At 36.2% G+C, this 16,392-nt stretch overlaps 1 protein-coding gene across 3 annotated transcripts in view; it reads left to right on the forward strand.

Moving 5' to 3' along the window:
* The window catches only part of CDK8 (cyclin dependent kinase 8), a 120,858-nt gene that overhangs the window by 42,303 nt on the left and 62,163 nt on the right, over positions 1 to 16,392 (forward strand). The window lies entirely within an intron of this gene.

Genomic DNA, 16,392 nt, shown 5'->3' on the forward strand with positions numbered 1-16,392 from the left:
CTAATAGAAGTGGAATCACAGTAGTTATGAACCATACATAGGTTTTCATCTTAATTCTTGGAGCCTACCCTGTTGAATATCCTCACTCTTTTTTTCTTTACCCTTTCTTTCTATTCTCCTCTCTGCATTCTTTTCCTCTAACCCTTCTTACCTCTTTGCCCTTCCTTCTGTTCCACAAACGTATTTTTGAAAATAGGGATTAAATTTGCCACTCAAAAAGCATTGAATGACTGATTGGATAAGAAAACAAAACCCAAATGTATTTTGCCTACAAGTGACTCACTTTAGCTTCAAGGATATACATAGACTCAAAGCGAATGGAGGGAAAAAGATATTCTATGCAAGTGGAAGACAAAGGAGAGCAGAAGTAGCTGTACTTAATGTCAGACAAAGTAGACTTTAACTCAAAAGCTATAACATGAGATAAAGAAGGTCACTGTATAATGATAAAGGGATTATGTCTTTAAGGGGTTATAACAATTGTAAATATATATGATCCCAACATTGGAGCACCTAAATGTGTTAAGCATATGCTAACATATGATGGGAGAAATAGACAATAATATAATAGAGTAGGGAACTTCAGTGTTCTACTTCCAGCAGTGAATGTGATATCACCTAGGCAAAATCAATAAGGAAACATTGGATTTGAACCAATGTTATATATATATATATAAAATATATGTAACATACATATGTGTTATGCATGTATATATCTACATATAACAATGTTGTATAAATAGCATTCCATCTAACAGCAGCTGAATATACATTCTTCTCAAGCCCATGTGGATCATTCTCCAGGATAGATCATATGTTAAGTCATAAAACAAGTCTTAGCAAATTTAAAAGGTTAAAATCACACCCAGTATCTTTCTAGACCACAGTGATATGAAACTGGAAATAGCAACAGGAAGAAATGTGGAAGACACAATTATGTGGAAATTAACACACTACTAAATAACCAGCAGATCAAAGGGAAATAAAGAAATAATCTTGAATCAAAAATGGAAACAGCATCCCAAAACTTTGAGATGCAGTTCTATGAGGAAGTTTATGGTGATAAATGTCTACGTTAAGAAACCAGAAAGATCTGCAATAACCTCACTTTATAACTCAAGGAACTAGAAAAAGTACAAACTAAACCCAAAGTTAAACAGAAAGAAGAAAATAGGGGTACCTGGGTGGCTCAGTGGGTTAAGCCACTGCCTTCGGCTCAGGTCATGATCTCAGGGTCCTGGGATCGAGCCCCGCATCGGGCTCTCTGCTCACCAGGGAGCCTGCTTCCTCCTCTCTCTCTCTCTGCCTGCCTCTCTGCCTACTTGTGATCTCTCTCTGTCAAATAAATAAATAAAATCTTTAAAAAAAAAAAAAGAAGAAAATACCAAAGTTTGGTATTTTCAGAAATAAATGAAAGGGAGACCAAAAAGAAAATAGAAAATATCAATGTGAGAAAGTGCTGTTTTTTTGAAAGCTAAACAAAAAATAGCTTCGAAACTTTTAGCTAGAGTTAAAAAAAAGACAAAACGATTCAGATAAATAACATCAGAAATAAAGAGGAGACATTACAATTGATGTCAAAGAAATACAAAGGATCATAAGAGATTATTATGATTGATTATATGCTAACAAATTAGGTAACCTATAAGAAATGCATAAATTCCTAGAAACATACAGCCTACCAAGAATCAGTAAGAAATAGAAAATCTGTTCACAGTAACAAAGCAAGGAGATTGAATCAATAACCAGAAACCTCCCAACAAGGAAAAGCCTAGTACCAGATAGTTTCCTGGTAAATTCTAAATACTTAAGAAAGGATTAACGCCAGTCCTTCTCAAACTCTTCACAAAAATTGAGGAGGAGGTCAGCATTTTGCAAGGCCAGCATTACCCTGATACCAAGCCAAATGAGGACATTACAAGAAAAGAAAACAGGCCAGTATGCTTAATGAATAGAGATGCAAATATTCTGGACAAAATACTAGTCAACTGACTTCAGCACCACAATAAAAGGATCTTATGCTATAATCAAGTGAGATTTATCCCTGGGATGCAAGGATCTTTCAACATACACAAATCAATAAATGTGATACATCATGTTAATGGGATGAAAGATAAAAATAGATTAAAAAATAAAAATTATACAATCATCTCAATAGATACAGAAAATGCATTTGCCAAATACAGCCTCCTTTCATGACTAAAAATTCTTGACAAAGTAGATATAGGGGGAATATGCCTCAAAATAATAAAGACCGTATAAAACAAGACCACAGGTAACATCATACTCAGAGTAAAAAGCAAAATAGTTTTCCTCTAAGATCAGGGTGTCTACTCTTATCATTCCTATTCAACATACTACCAGAAGTCCTTGCCAGATCAATTAGGCAAGGAAAATAAAAGACATCCAATTCAGGAAGAAGTAGAATTGTTTGTGGATGATATGATCTTATACCTATAATAGTCTAAAGACTCCACCAAAAAACTATTAAAAATATTTATCTATTCATTTTAGACAGAGAGCACAAGCAGGAGGGGCAAAGGGAAAGAGGATCTCAAGTAGACTCCATGCTGAGCGGGGAACCCCATGTGGGGCTTGATCTCATGACCTGAGCTGAAACCAGGAGTCTGATGCTTAACCAGTTGCACCACCCATATGCCCCAAGAAATAATTTGCATTTCTATGCACTAACAACAAACATTTCTTCTACAAAGAAATGAAGAAAAGAATCTTATTTATTTATTTTAATTAATTCAATCAATTAATTAATATTTGATTATATAATTAATTATATTTATAAATATTTACACATATTTTAAATAAATTTGAATATTTAAATTAAATAAATAGTAAACCTTTTAAATATTTAAAGATATTTATTTATTTGAGACAGAACAACAGTCAAGGACAGAGGCAGAGGGAGAAGCAGGCTGCCAGCTGAGTAGGGAGCCTGATGTGGGACTCCATCCCAGGACCCAGGGACCATGACCCGAGCACTTCACCAACTGAGCCACCCAGGCACCCCAAAACAATCTCATTTAAAATAGCATCAAAAACCATAAAATACTTAGGGGTAAATGTAATGAGAAGATTTGTACAATGAAAACTCATAAGATTTCAATGAAAGAAATTAAAGAAGACACAAATAAATGGAAGGATATTCCATGTTGGTTAAATGGAAGAATAATATTGTTAAAATGTCCATACTGCACAGGCAATCTACAGATTTAATGTAATCTCTATCAAAATTCCAGTGACATTTTTCACAGAAATAGAGAAGACAATCTTGAAATGTGTATGGAACCACAAAAGACCCCAAATAGCAATGCAGTCCTGAGAAAGAATGACAAAAATGGCATCATCCTTTCTGATTTCCGTCTACAATACAAGCTCACAGTGAAAAGGTATAGTACATAGACTGATGGAACACAATTGAGAGTCCAAAAATAAACTCTTGCATATTCTAATATGTGACTAGTATTTGACTAATAATACAAATATGTCACTTAATATTTGAGTAGGGAGCCAAGAATGCCCTTTAGAGTGACTAAGGGGTAAAGAGCCAGTTAGATATCTGCTCCTGTAATTCAGAAAGGGAATGATATGGACAAAGAGTGGCAGTAAGGCTGGGGAGCAGGGATTTGATAACTGACTAGGTAGGTGAAAGGAAGAGGAAAATAAAATAATTTCCTGATTGGGTAATGGTGAACCACAAAATTGGGCAAGTTGTGAAGGTCTGCGGACCAGGGCAGAGGTGAAAGTGGGATTAGGACAGTGGTTTGGAATCTCCAGGTATGGAAGCAGATTCCTCTGATTCTTGAATCCTTTCACTTCCCCTGCTTTCTTTGGAAGTCCAGAGTTTGCAGGAGAAGGGCAAGATCTCTGAAAGCTTTCACAGGTCTAAATTTTTGATTTGGCCTTAGGTGTCCATCACTTTAACCTCTTACTCACCAGATATTTTTTAATTTGTTTTTCCTTATCTCACATTTTATTTTGGAGATAAATCTTTTTTTTTTTTTTTTTTTTTTTTTTTTTTAAAGATTTTATTTATTTTTTTGACAGATAGAGATCACAAGTAGGGAGAGAGGCAGGCAGAGAGAGAGAGAGGAGGAAGCACAGGCTCCCTGCCAAGCAGAGAGCCCGATGCGGGGCTTGATCCCAGGACCCTGGGATCATGACCTAAGCGAAAGGCAGAGGCTTTAACCCACTGAGCCACCCAGGCGCCCCTGGAGATAAATCTTCTGAAGTAATTTTACCTTAGACTTTCTACATATAACTGTCAGAATAGATCTGTTCTGAGAAATATAATGTGGAAATGCAGGCCAAAGAACATTTCCAAGTTTCTGTAAACATCACTTTAAATACTTCCGCTTTTAATTCATCTTAAAGAAATCAAACATTAGAATCCAAGTTAACTCTGAAGCTATGGAAAATATGTTTTGTAAAACTGGGTTACTAGGATGAAATAGCTTATGTGTTTGTAGCTCTTTCTAGGTCTCTTTCATATCTAGATCACTGCTTCAGACTCAGAATAGATTTATAATTACAGAGTTGGCCTTTATGCAGGTATTCTCATTCTTTGATATCAAATTTATGAAGTTTATGTATATACTTTGATCCTAGGACTTTTTAATAGTAGGAATGAAGACAGAAATTATCCATAGAGTCACCAAGCTAGTCTTGCAGCGGTGTGTAGTATGAGAAAATTTGTCATTTCAATAGTCTGTGATATACCTGCTCTGCAGTCGTAAAAATATATTCACTTTTCATTATGAGCAGATAATGGTCTTCTCACAATCGATCTTTTTTCCAGATGTCTATTCAAGAACAATTGTATAGGTGTTTAATTACAAAAATTGTATCAGCTGACATGTTACATAATACAGATTAGTTCACAAAATGATATGAACTCTTGTTTTGTCTGATGTGTCATTTAAAAGTATTTAGCTCTTTAAAGGTGTAAAAGATCGATTTATTAGGAGTAGCAAAGCTTGTCTAACCTGTAGGAGATGTTAAGAGTTTATTAGAATCAAAATTTGTTTGTACATCTCCTTTTGAGAACTGGTTGGAAATTGGTTTTCCCCACTACCTTTACATTTTATGATTAATCTAGTTCTGATAATCATAAGATATTTTCCCCATTTTGTATAGTCTTTTGTGCCTTGTCTCTTGATTTAAAATCATTCCAAGTGTATAATTTGTTAAATCATAGCTTTTATACACAATTTAAATATTTTTACTTCTTTGCTATTTTTTGGTTTTATGTAATTAAAAGATCGTAGATCTGTGAATGCCTCAAGGAAAACTGGAAACCTCCAGTAGTCTTTTAAGGTCTTTTGGTCCTCTTTTTGTTGTTTATATGATAATAGCAGCTTTATTTTTTTTTAAAGATTTTATTTATTTATTTGACAGACAGAGATCACAAGTAGGCGGAGAGGCAGGCAGAGAGAGAGGAGGAAGCAGGCTCCCCGCTGAGCAGAGAGCCCAATGTGGGACTCGATCCCAGGACACTGGGATCATGCCCTAAGACGAAGGCAGAGGCTTTCACCCACTGAACCACCCAGGCGCCCCTAATAGCAGCTTTAAATGAAAAGTTTCTGATAGCTTGTTATCCATGCATTGCCAGATAAGTTGTTGGAGGGAGTTTGAATCTGTGTGTTAGTGATAAGCAAAAATAATGTGCATATTAACTCATGTAGGTAGAGGAGATGTATTCATTTACATATGACCCCTTTATTGCTGTGTGAAAATGCCTGAGAGTATTTTACCTGGAAGCAATTTGTAAAAGAGTTGGTAGTCCCTGTTCCTGAACTGAGCAAGTGTAGCCTATGGTGGAAAATGCTTTCTGGAATCAAACTGCCTGGGTTTGAGGTCCTGGTTTGCTACTCTCTAGCCTTGTGATTACGGATTCTCTCTTTCCTTTTATGTAAAATAAGATAGCAATAATATGTTGTGATGTCATTATTAAAGAAAACTTGCACATAACACTTGTATCATAAGCTATATAAACTACGTAACTGATAGTTGGTTGTTTTTTTTTTTCATGAACCACCTATAAAATTCTTCTCATGACTACCAGAGTTAAAACAGTACTGTGAGTAGTCAGTAAATTAATTGTCCTAAAAATGGTTTTCTTCTTCCTCTGTGTATATAGTTATACACACATATATTTAGATGTGTATCTGTTTATGTATATATATGGATATATAAGTGCATATGTATGTATATGTATTTATGTACACATATTTGCATATGTATTTTGAAACGTGCTTATGTATATGCACATAAATATTTCTGCAGAAAAAGCATGTGGCCAGTGCTGTCGATACATAACTACATATGTATAAAATACACATTTTGTATAAATAATTTCAGTGCATGTGTGGCATGGACTTTTACATTGTAATTTATCTTAAATGCTTAATGTGTAGTACTTGGCTGTGGAAAATGCTTGGTACATACTATATTCTTCTAGGAATCTGATTCATTTTCTGCCTGCCAGGAAGTTGCATTTATTGAATATTCACTTTTGGAGAAATGGGCTTTATGGTATTTTGGAAAGTTGGAGGCAAAGTATATAGTTCCTGCTCCTGGGACATGACTCGGCTTCCTCCCCTCAGAAAACACCGAACTTGCGTCAAGAACTAGGAAAACACAGGACTTAAAAGTCTACTAATAGAGTAATTTTCTACAGAACAGTATGAAAGTGTCAGATGTAACAGGTTAATGTTAATATTGCTGTAGGACTTAAGCTTCTCTAATTTGGCATAACCCTGCCTTGTGAGGAGAGATTGGCCGGCAGTTGATGCCCTCCCCTTCATCCTTCATCCACTCTGAAATAGACTGCATATTTCATTCCTCTGTGTGGCCCTCTGTTTCTGGTCAGATGATACATATTTACCTAATTACAGTGAGACTCTGTCCAAGTCTACCTTGTAATCGGTGTTGGAGCAGTGGGTGGAAGGAAACGGAAGAAGAGGCAGGTTTCTTCTTGCCAGTTTTTAACTTCTGTGAAGCTCTGAGCCTGTATTTGGAAGGACTGTGCTTAGGCCAGATGAGTTTGTTACTCCCTAATTCCACTCCTATTTATTTATATGTGGAAAATAGCAAAATCTTAGTTTGGGCACTTGTTATTTGACTTTCAGGTTTTTGGCAATAGCTTTCTAATTACCGTTTTGGCCTCCAGTCTTGATCCTTCCAGTGTGTGCTAATGTGTGATTTTTCTCTAAGTTTAGTCTAGTCAGATCTTAAATTTTCTTGTTTAACACTGTCAAATAGCTATGTAATTCTGTTGAAACTTTCATAAATTTTATATATCTTTGACCTATACCAAATTTAACTCTTCTCCCGCTGTAATTTTTTCCCTGGACTTTTAGGAAATCCTGTTTTTGTACCTGAGTACAAAAACTTGAGTAGGGGTGTTCCATTTAACTGGTTGTTTCTTGGTTTCTTGGTTCTTGTAGAATTGAAAATACTACTTAGTATTTTAGTACATGACATACTATCATTGCCAATGTGTAAGGCCCTCTATTTTTCTTTATTTTTCATTCTCTTATCTTTGCCCAATTCTCTTATCCCATTATAATCAGCTTCCAGTCTTCTTTTTTCAGTATATATCCTTTCAGCCCCTATTCCAATTTAAATATCTTTAGAACATACTTGTATTCCTGAAAATATTGCTTGTGTAGGGTCGTAAGTTTTCATGTAAAAAAATCATTCTTTTTAAATATTTTCTGTTTCTACTTAACTGTACATAGACCCAGTTCATTTTTTTTACCATATATTCTCAGTATATGCATATACCATGTGTCACTTATCTGCTCCCAGTGATGCACACACAGTATACCTCTGTTTGCATCTACAACTGTCACTTTTTGCAGCTATATGAAACCTTTCCTGTGGTACATAAAATCAGAAGAGAAATTGCTGGTGTAGGAAATACACATACTTAATATCACTATTCTAGATTGATTTCTAAAATGTTTGTGCTAGTTTATACTCTTAGTAATAATAGGAAATGAGGGATACCCTTCCTTTATATTTTCACCAGTTTAAATGAGAACCATTAAATAATGTTAAATATTAGTCTTTAAAGATACTGGAAACAAAAATAGAATGCAAGAGTGAAGGAATAGGTGCATATTCATTTAAGTAGAAAAACTTCTGTGGCCTGATTTTTCTTTATAAATTCAGGTTTAACACTTTGTTGCTAATGATAGAATAAAGATTGCATGTAAGAAGCTGTAATGTAAAGACTTCAGATCCCACCCAGTTAAATTTGTTCAATAATGAGCATTCATAAAATTCTTTTCAATTATAGAGTATTGGTGACAGGGTAGAATGTAGATTAAGGGAGATGAAGACATTTTTAGGGTGTCTTAATAACCTCAATCTTGAATACTTATTGATAGTAATACTTGGGATATAATATATGAGCATTTAAGAAATGTTTGGGTATATTCACATGCCTGATGTAATACTACTTTTAAGAAAAAAAATATTTGGGGGGCGCCTGGGTGGCTCAGTGGGCTAAGCCGCTGCCTTCGGCTCAGGTCATGATCTCGGGGTCCTGCGATCGAGTCCTGCATCGGGCTCTCTGCTCCGCGGCGAGCCTGCTTCCCTCTCTCTCTCTCTCTGCCTGCCTCTCTGTCTACTTGTGGTCTCTCTCTGTCAAATAAATCAATAAAAAAAAAAATCTTTAAAAAAAAATTTGGGGTCAAATAGAAATAAGTGTATATGTGAAATAGGAGGAAAGACCAACCATTTGGGAGAAAAATACTATGTATTAATTTCTGGTTTTAGTGTTACTTATTTCTTCGACCATGAATATTAAGGAGAAGAAAAATGATTATAGGTGACTAATGTCAAGATAATAGTTCTTGAAGTCAAGGTGCAATGACTATAATAACTTTACTTTTTGTAAGAGTTGTGTTCAGAAAAATGACACGGTGGGAAGGTGACAAGAGAGATTGATAAGTAGTAATCTGTTTCTAAGCAAAAAGCCAAGTTCAAGTGTGGTTTTGGTGTAGACAGAAACTTTCCTAGGTTTGACATCACAGGGGCTGCCTGTCCTGTTTACTGTTTTGAGTTTACTATTTCAGAAGTTGCTTCATATTTGAGTATGATTGCCCAGGAGTTAGAGTAAGCTGAGTTGCACCCAAAAGAAGGTGGCTACAATCTCAGTAATTAGTTTGTTTGCCTATTTTAGTGAAATCATGAACAAATTATAGCCAGGAATTGGACTCATACAAGGAATGACTAGGGATACAAAGAGCAATATTATGAGTATTTTTATTAGACATAATAGGTGTCTATTAACAATTCAGAAATTTAAACCAGCATAGAAGATAGAAAAGAGGTTGGGGCGGGGATGGTGAGAGCATGCAGATTTATCCCAACAGTCTTTGGTTCTGGCCATTTAGATCTTGTTCTGTGGATCGTGGATGTAAGCTGTCTCATTCTCCAGGCTCATCTTCTGGAAGATTCTTAGGAATCCTCAATTTGAGGTCTCTGGCTAGGACTGTCTTCCAGTAATTTGAGGATGTGTTATGTCACTGTAATTGAGAGCTGTGCATCCAAGAAGTTTTACTGCTGTTTCAGTTGTCAATAAAATATGCCAAGGTCATTTCCATGGGGGTTCAAGTGCAGTCTTTCCCTAACAATGCTGCAAAAATAGCCAATCACCTAATCTGAGAGCGTGTTGAGCTGATTAAGTATCTAGCAAGGGAAGATAAGATTGAACAGCTCTGGAAAATTTTTATGTTAACTAGAATTATTTATGGGAGGGAAAGGCTCCTATATTAACCATGTATTACACAATTTCTAAAGATTGAGTCAGTGATGACCCACAGAATTAGAAGGTATTGTGAACAGCGAGGACTTGAATCAGTCTGCAGGACTCCTTGATTCTACCATCAAGTGTGCTATGGTTGTTTCTGATTGACAAGGATATTAAAACCTAGAAACAAAAATCAAATTGAAACAGTTATTTTACCAGTTTTTCTATAAGAACATGAGTCTGCCTCTTCTTGACTTGAAGTATATAAAATATTAAACATATATATCTACGTGAATACATTTTATTTGCATTTAATCTATGAAGACTGAACTTCTCTTTTGATTGGTCAGATAAATCACTTTGGAGAGAACAGAGTTTTCAAAATAGGAAATCCAGAGATACTTTAAGTCTAAAAGTTTATTATTTTCATTTGGGGACCTAAGTCACAAAAGACAAAATCAAAAAGAATTTTAAATTATAATAATACATGAGCCTTAGTTGTGGTATCCAAAGGTAAAAAGTAGTTCCATGCAGTATTTGAAAATACTATAGCAATAGGAATAATAATTATTAGGACTCTTTTTTTTTTTTTTTTTTTTTTTTAAGATTTTATTTATTCATTTGACAGAGAGATCACAAGTAGGCAGAGAGGCAGGCAGAGAGAGAGGAGGAAGCAGGCTCCTTGCGGAGCAGAGAGCCCGATGTGGGACTCGATCCCAGGACCCTGAGATCATGACCTGAGCCGAAGGCAGCGGCTTAATCCACTGAGCCACCCAGGCGCCCCTAATTATTAGGACTCTTAATCCTTTTAAATAAGGAGATTTTTATTAAAAATGATTTAAAAAATGGCTTAGTCCCAGTGATATATATTAAGAGTATTCTTTCCCAAAATGGAAATGTTAAGGTCATTAGAAATACCTAAGGTATATCACACTACAGCAAGTTAGGTGGTTGAGTTCACATCTTTGTAGCATTCGGCCAGCCCAGCTTGTTGTCTTGTATCATCACTAAGATTCCATAGTGTAGTCTAGCACCCTCCCAGGCCTTTTCCCTGCAGTAACCATCAAGCTGCAGCACACAATGACAGTTGCTTATGATGTGCTTCCAAATTACTGCATAATAAAGATGATTACATCTTCAGTTTAACACATTAGACTTTGTGTAATTCACAATTTTTAGTGATTGTTCAGCTGTTTATTTCCTTCCCCTCTTCCCCCCAAAGCATGACTTTTTTTCCCCTAAAGCATGAAGGAAGCAGTGCACTGATTTCACATTCTGGCTCAAGCTCCTTGATCTGGCCAACTCCTCCATAATGTTTTCCTGTCATTGCTGCTGACAGTGTAATTCTCCAGAACGGAGTCTTAAACTCCAAACCACACCTACTGACACTGTAAGCAATACTTCATGATTTTACGGCATGCGGTTGCTCTAGAACTTCTAGCTTCTAAAACTGCTATTGAGAAGTCCACAGGTATCCCGATTCCTAATCCTTTTTTAAAATTTAATTTTATTGAGTTATAATTCACATATAGGATTGTGTAAATTTAAGATGTACAACTTGTTGACTGATAAATTTATATCTTGCAATATGATTACCAGTGTAGTGTAACTAACACTTATATCATGTCACATAATTATCATTTCTTTTTTTGGTGGGAAAATTTAAGATCTAGTCTCATAGTAACTAACTTTGAAGTTTATAATACGGTGTTGTCTATAATCACTATGTTGTTCATTGAGTCTCCGGGATGTTTTTATCTACTGGTTGCAAGTTTGTACCCTTAAAATGTCTCCCCAGTGTGCCCAGCCCTTGGTAACCACCATTGTACTTTCTGTTTTTATGAGTTCCAGGATTCCACATATAAGTGGTATTATCTTTCTCTGATTTATCTTTCTCTGTCTTTCTCTGATTTATCTCACTTAGCTTAATGTCCTCAGGTTCATCCATGTTGTCACAGATGGCAGGATTTCATTCTTTCTCATGGCTGAATAATATTGATCCTTTCTGAGTGACCCATTACCTATCTCCCCTGCAAGCATGTTAAATCTGCTCGTCTCCATTTTTCTGAAATGTCTAAATATTGTGTCTTGATATAGATCTATTTTCAACTATTTGTGATGGGAACTCATTGGACCCTTTGAGTTTTATAAATCCTGTCATTCCGTTTAGGAAGTTTCCTTGAATTACTTCATAAATTTTCTTTCTTTCTGTTCTCTGTTCTTTCTTTCTAGAACTCCTAATTATTTGTATACTGGATTCCATGGACTGGTTGTCTGATTTTTCTATTTTTCTTCATTTTATTGTTCTATTTTCTAGAATATCTCTTCAACTTTATTTTCCATCCAACCAATTCTTCCTCCAGAGATGTCTCATACTCTCAGTTCTCTGCTTTTGGAGGAGTTTGCTTTGTATATCTAATTGGTTCTCAGCTTTCTTCACTGTCAGCTTCTGAGTTAGTTTTCCTGGATCCTCTCAGTCAGTATTTGTCCACTTACTTTTTAGTTTCCAAAGTTTTATGCTGCCTTCTCTCCATTTTTCATCTATATGAGTTTCTATCTTTTAAACATTTCTTTACCATAGGTTTAGTAGGGTTTTAGGAGGGAAGTGAAATTTCCATATGTTTATTCACTACGCTATTTTACCAAAACACTGCTCATTTTTTTACACTACTCTTTTACAACCGTTTTATATTATTGACTTAATTCTCCTGTCTATTAAAGGCAAAGTGTTCATTATGGGTTCATCCTCCTCTTTTTGGTCTTCTCACATAATGTACTTTTCCTCAGCTTTTTAAATTATTTTTTAATGTAATATTTTCTTCACATACTTACATGTTTTTTATTCTCCTGAAGTAAAGCACATCGCGTGAACTCTATACTCCTCTTGGGAGACAGCTGACATAGAAGACCCTCTCCCATCTTTATCTCTGCCTGTTCCTGAAATCATCCATTCTCAGAGCTGTCAGCATGTTTGATGCTATTAAACTGCTGCTGCTTCTCTTTGCTGTTCTCTGAGCATGTCACAGCTCCCCTCTGCTTCTGTATTTTTGTACATGGCTAGTCCTACTTTTGGGGATGTCGGCTCCAGCTTCTGATTTCTCTCCCCAGCCCCTCCCTCCTTTTCTAACAGACTTCTGAAATCTTAAGAATCTCTGCCTAAGTAGTCTCTTTCTGAAGCTTTCTTTCGTCTTGCTTCAATCCTTCAAGCTATAGTCGATTATCCCCTCTATTTATAGCACTTAGAACACCTTAGTACGATTGTTTATTTATATAGTCTGACTGCTTCAACTGGATCATGACTCAAACTAGGGAACAGATCCTTTCCCTCTCCATTGTGCCATTTTACTATGACTGTGTAGATGGATATATAAATAAATGTGCTCCGTAAACCACAAACCACTATTACATTATGATGTTAATTGTGTTCAGTGATTTTCAAGAGGTAGTTGCCTTTTTGATCATTAAACATCTTCAGTTTTTTTATTCTACAATTTCACCTTTCTCATCATTTACTTTTATAAAATATAAGACATATAATTTACTTGGAATGGGGAATGAGGACTGTCTGCAGATGAAAATTTTTCAGTTCGTTGAGAAGACATTTACATCTAGCAACTTGACTGTTTATAAATAAGAGAAATTCAGGGTCATTGTTAAGGAGGTGAAGGGATAAGCCTTTGATTTAATTTATTTTCTTGCGCATCTCTCTCTCCTTAGAGTGCTCAGCTATAAGATGCTATCCTCAAATAGGACATAGAACAATATCTTACACTCCTGGGTTAATCTTCTGGTGAAATCATTACCATATATGTGAAAGTGTGTAATTTATTCTGACCCTGACTTCATTCTTTCTTTTTTCCTATCTATTTATTTATTTTAAAGATTGATTTATTTATTTTGAGAGAGAGAGCAGAGGGAGGGGCAGAGGGAGAAGGAAAGAGAGAGAATCTCAAGAGGACTACCTGCTAATTATTTACTCCCCCGGAGTGTGGAGCCCTGTGTGGGGCTAGTTTTCATGGCCCTGAAATCAGGACTGGAGCCAAAACCAAGAGTCAGTTGCTCAACTGACTGAGCCATCCAGGCACCCCTCGACTTCATTTTATTTTTGTGTCACTCTCCTTAACTTCTTTTTTTTAAATCTTTCAGAAATCATTCAGACTTAGTGAACATTAGGTATAGATATACTTAATGTATTTTTAAAATAATGAGTACCTGTGGTGCTTTACTAGAAAATACATTATAAAGCTTAATGTTGTAAAACAAATCTTTTTTCTCAAAAATAATGTTGGAATTGGGATTTTTTTCCCCACAACTAAGGATTTGGTGTAAGTATGTTGTAACAACAAAGATAAAGCTATGTAAGTTTTGATAATAATTTAAGATAATAAAGTATTAAATGAGCTTAAAGGAATTTATTTTATAAGGAGTTACTCATTTATTCAAACCTTCTTTCATTCTATCTTGAACTCTACCATCTTTGCCCTTACTTTTAGTTTATGACCTAATTCCCAGCATCAGGAAAATATGAAAGCCGTCAAGATGAGAACTCTCCCTAAAAGTATTTCTCCTTCTAGCCCTCTCTAATCTCTACATGGCCCCCTCCCAGCATTTCAGTCTTTGCTCTCTAAATTTTTACCTCTCTCTCTCAGTTTCTCAGAGAAAACTCCTTTTCTCTGGGTTCTTCCTGTCAGTACTTACCCTATTTAGGTCTTTTCCGTCTTGAAAAAAATAATAATTCTTGAACCTGTGTATTACTCCAGCTACTGACATCTTTTTCCCCTTGAGATACCTATACTTACTTAGTTTGCGTATGCCCCATTCATTCCTCAGCCTTCCGCAGTACACCCTCTGCCTCTACATCACTCCAGCTATTTTTGCCTAATCTACTGTCTGGTGACTTCATCATTGCTAAATTCAGGGGACACTTCCCATCCTTACCATACTAGCCTTCTTTGCAGCTTCTTGATGCTGTTTACTATTCTGCCCTTTTTCAAAATCCTTTTTTTTTTTTTGACAGTGCTTCTCTTTGGTGTCACTTTACTCTCATAGCTTTAATCACTGTGGATATGCTGATTATAGTAAATTGGTGTCTTCAGCTTTCTCTAGAGCTTTCGACGTGTTTATTCAGCTTGGCATTTTCACTTAGGTGTCTCATATGTACTGTAGACTCAACCTGCACAAGACAGAACTGTCATCTTCTTGTTCCCTCAGATCTTTTCCTCCTGCCGTTTTTTATTTCAGTCGGTAATATGCCATTAACCTATTGCCAGAGCAGAAATCGTTTTCTTTGACTTCTCTTCCTTCTGCCCAGAGTTCAGTCACCAGGTGCTGCTATTGGTTCTGCCTTACATCGCTCCAGTCTACCCCGTGTGGCAGCCACCATTCTGTGGCCACCACCATCATCTTTCACCTGAGTAATTTTAACACTGTTTACTTTTAACTGGCTTCTCTGCCTCCTGTTCTTATTTACTCCCCTTAAGCATTCAAATGGCAGCCAGAGATATTTTTTCAAATAAAATGTAATTGATTTTTTTTTTTTTAAGATTTTATTTATTTACTTGACAGACAGAGATCACAAGTAGGCAGAGAGCCAGGCAGAGAGAGAGGAGGAAGCAGGCTCCCCATTGAGCAGAGAGCCCGATGCGGGCCTCCATCCCAGGACCCTGGGATCATGACCCGAGCTGAAGGCAGAGGCTTTAACCCACTGAGCCACTCAGGTACCCCCACCCAGGTATCCCTAATTGGTATTTTCTTATTAAAGAAATCTTAAATGGAGTGCTTCCTGTTATTCTTGGAGTAAAAAGACTTTTGTGTTGTGGTTCCTAATTAATGCCATCAGCCTTATCCCGCAGTGTTTATGGTGTCTGTTCTCCCTCAGATGGTTTTCTTTCACTTCATTTGTCTTCACATTATGTTTTCCCCGTAACACATACACACACACACACACACCCACCCCAGCAGTTCCTGAAGTCTGATCTGGGAACTGCTAGTTACCCCTCACACACAGTCCTTTCAGAGGGTCCATGTGGTTGGCACTGTTTTCATTGTAGTGCTATGATACTTCAGTTGACCCTTGAATAACATGGGGGTTGGGGTTGGGCTCCGATAGCCCACCACTATCTAAAATTCATATATAGGGGCGCCTGGGTGGCTCAGTGGGTTAAAGCCTCCTTCGGCTCAGGTCATGATCCCAGGGTCTTGGGATCGAACCCCACATCAGGCTCTCTGCTCAGCGGGGAGCCTGCTTCCTCCTCTCTATTTCTCTGCCTGCCCTCTCTCCATACTTGTGATCTTTGTCTGTCAAATAAATAAATGGAATCTTAAAAAATAAATAAATAAATAAAATTCATATATAACTTTTACTTCCCCAAGAACTTCACTACTAATAACCTTACAGATAAACAGTAGATTAATACATATTTTGTATGTTACATGTGATGTATAGTGTATTCTTAACAATAAAGTAAACTTGGAAAAAGAAAATGTTAAGAAAATCATAAAATACACTTATAGTACTGTATTGTATTTATCAAAAAAAAATCTGCATATAAGTGGACCATGCAGCTCAAACCCATGTTGTTCAAGGGTCATCGGTATTTCCTTTTCTCACTGTC

Source organism: Meles meles, chromosome 14 (genome assembly GCF_922984935.1).
Source record: "Meles meles chromosome 14, mMelMel3.1 paternal haplotype, whole genome shotgun sequence".
Classification (NCBI taxonomy): domain Eukaryota; kingdom Metazoa; phylum Chordata; class Mammalia; order Carnivora; family Mustelidae; genus Meles; species Meles meles.